We start from the raw sequence: 3,545 nt of genomic DNA, 5'->3' as shown, positions 1-3,545 counted from the left end.
ATATATATATATATATATATATATATATATACATATGTATATGTATATACATATATACCAATATATATATATATATATACATATATATATATTACATACATTGTGCCTGTGTAAGTGTATGTCTGTATGCATGGATGGATGCGTTTATGCATGTTAATGAGTTGCACAAACGCCTAATTATGTTTCTGTCCACGAAATTGATAACACGATATCAGCAGAACCGAGAAACGTAAAGATATGCTGACTTTTGATTTAAACTAGGTTGAGTTATTTCCTTTTTATAAATAATCCATCTGAAAGTAACTGCCGAATGTCCTTATTTGAAATCTGTTCAGTTAGACAAATACTTTCACCCCATTAATGTAATTTATAATTTGCACAAACACACAGTGTTGGGACGAGTTGTATTTAGTTTTCAAGATACCTTCAATATTTTCGAAAAAGTGTTTAGGTTGCAGAAACGAAAACAAACCAACGACGAATGTTAAGGTGAAAGAGACAGTCATAGACATATACATATGTTCGTATGTGGCTGTGAGGTAACGTCGTTAGGCATTATTCCTTGCGCGTTGAGTTCAAATTCGACCGAGGTCGACTTTGCCTTTCATCCTTTCGGGGTCGATGAATTAAGTACCAGTGATACACTGGATTCTATGCAATTGACTTTCCCCCTCCCCACAAAATTTCAGACTTTGTGTCTTTAGTAGAAAGGATTATTCCTTGCGCGTGACACCTTGACGTATGTATGTATGTATGTATGTATGTATGTATGTATGTATGTATGTATGTATGTATGTATGTATGTATCTATCTATCTATCTATCTATCTAAATATCTATCTATATCTACAGATATGTGAGTGTGTGTGTGCTTGTGTGTTTATTTGCCAAATAAACACACACTATATATTTGTTCTTCACTCGTTTATTACTGTTCTTATTTTTTATTTTCTTTTACCTCATGTCCATTGTCCTGAAATCCTTCGTCACACATCTGTGACCTCTTCAGTCTCATTTTCTTTTTCGTGTGTGCTCTTGTTCCACTTACTCCATTCTGTTCTTCTAAGATGTGTATTCTTATGTGCGCATGCGTCTATGTGCGCATGCGTCTATGTGCGTGTGTGTGTGAGAGCATGTATGTCCATGTGTGTGTATGCCTGTGCATGTGTCACTGTTCATAGCAGCAGTATCGCCTTCCCCTCAGCACAATTCTTTGGTGCTACTGTCCTAAAACCCGAAAACTTGGTATAGTTCCTGTATCTCTCTTTGTTTTTGTGTTCGCCCACGGTGTTGCCATCGTGGTAGTTGTTGCTGTTATTATTGTCATCATTGTTACCAACGCTTCACAAGGGGTCAACATAGAGGAGGCAATACAAGGTGGGGACAAAAAAAAAAGAACGAATGTAAGGGATGGATAAAATAATGGATGAAAATGAAAAATGAAACGGAGCCGTTTGGCTCCACCTCCGACCGATTTCATTTAACCTATTAATATGACTTTAAAACACAATTTATATTCATCCTTCTGAAGAATGTCTATATTATAATCATTGCGAAGATCACGATAATTTTTCCACTTTGGGAATTGGCTGGTGCCAATTTTCTTCTCCCACTATTCATAGTCCTTATCGTAGTCTTTTATTCTTGATATATGTTCCGAGTTTGCCACCACACAATGGTGTCGCCATGGTAATCCGGAATATTGTCCCATGTCTCTATCTCATCGTAAACTTCTCTATTTGTTCCGTCATATATTACAACGTATTTTCTATGACGAGCAGGGGAGGGGGGTTTTAGGGCGCTCAGTACCTCTGTGAGTCTTTGTGTCAGTGGGGTGTGGCGAGGGTTGGTGTCTGTACGGGGGAGACTGGGGCACTGTGGGTGCGGGTGGGGGTCGGGTGGCTATGGGATTCCCTTTGTTGTTCACCTCTTCCTCTTTCTCGGCGCTTGTTATTGTCTTTCGCCAGCACTGAGGGTACGGCTTCCTCCCTGCTTCCTCCCTGCCAGCTGCTTCCTCCGGGCTTTTCTTTGGTATTTACGGGCGGCCGAGGACAGTCCGCTCGAGCATTGCGGTGTCCTGCCTTCCAATCTGATCCTGTGTGTCATATCTTCTATGGTGATGGTCCCCGCTATCCTTTCGAGGTATTCCGAGGCCGCCTGGACTATCATGTCCAGGCTCTGAACTTCCTAGTCCGTATCTACCGTTCTTGTGACTTGGAGGACCACTATCTTTTCCTCGTTGCCCAGTAATATGGCAACTGCTAGCCAGGCTATACCAGTCTACGGGATGGGCGTATCTTCTACCCTAACCCTGGAAGCACGCCTCCCGAGGTGTATGGGTAGAAGTACCACTTCTTCCGTCTTTAATGGTGCTGCCGATTGTAGCCTGGTAGTAGTTACCTCACGAGACCTCACCTCCACCCTTCCAAACTTCCTTCCTCAGGCAAGGTAAGTAATCCCTTGCCAGATTGCTTTTTAAGCTTTTTCGATCTGCACGGTCGACATGATTTCCATTTTCTTTGTATTTACAGATCATGAACTGTATATGATAGTTCTCTCCTTGGTTGCTAGTAAAACTTCTTGAGGAGGGGACACCTTTAAATCGCACGCTTCCCTACGAAGCATATTCTTATATTTGCTTAGTTCCGATAATTCAATTTCGTTGCTATGGCTTTTGTCCGCTGTCGCCAAATTTCTTTTCTCCTCCAATCGCAGCCTTCAGTAGCTCCTCCTCGGAATAACTCAAACTACTTTGAATCAAAAGTCAGAATATCTTTGCTTTTCTCGGTTCTGCTGATATCGTGTTATCAATTTCGTGGACAGAAACATAATTAGGAGTTTGTGCAACTCATTAACACACATGCACACATTCATAAATGCATACGTACATACACTCACAGATGCACGCACACACACATACATACATATGCATATACATGTGTATATGCTTGTATATAGATATATATATATAGAGAGAGTTATGTATACATATACGTAAGTATACTTTCATAAATCTGTGTATGTATACAGACACATATATGCATTCATGCCTCTTTGCATGAATGCATTCACACAAACACACGCACGCACACACAAACACACACACCCACTACACACATACACACACAAGCATGAATCTCCTCACAGATATTACCGTCACGTTTCGTTTTATTCAAATATTGTGAGAAATTTCAAAGCGCAGATAATTGGGTTTGAAGTAAAGATAAACTTCAACAGAACTGGAATACAAAGAACTGGAAGATTACGTGAGGGAAGAATTGAAGAATGGATGTCGCAGAAAACACACGGTTTGGTTGTATTTTACCTATTATAGTAGAAATAGTCAGGGTTACTGCTGCTGCTGTTGGTGTTATGTTGTTGCTGTTGTTGACATAGTCTTTGTTGCTTTTATTGTCATTATTGTTGTTGTTGTTGTAGCTATACACGGGACTAAAACACTAAAATTATGTCCTATTCGGTCTTTAAAAAATGGTTATTGATATAGATATAGCTGCTGTATCTAGCAGCGAGGGAGACCGCATGGTG

This window comes from Octopus bimaculoides, chromosome 9 (assembly GCF_001194135.2).
Source record: "Octopus bimaculoides isolate UCB-OBI-ISO-001 chromosome 9, ASM119413v2, whole genome shotgun sequence".
Classification (NCBI taxonomy): domain Eukaryota; kingdom Metazoa; phylum Mollusca; class Cephalopoda; order Octopoda; family Octopodidae; genus Octopus; species Octopus bimaculoides.
This window is presented reverse-complemented; position numbering follows the sequence as displayed.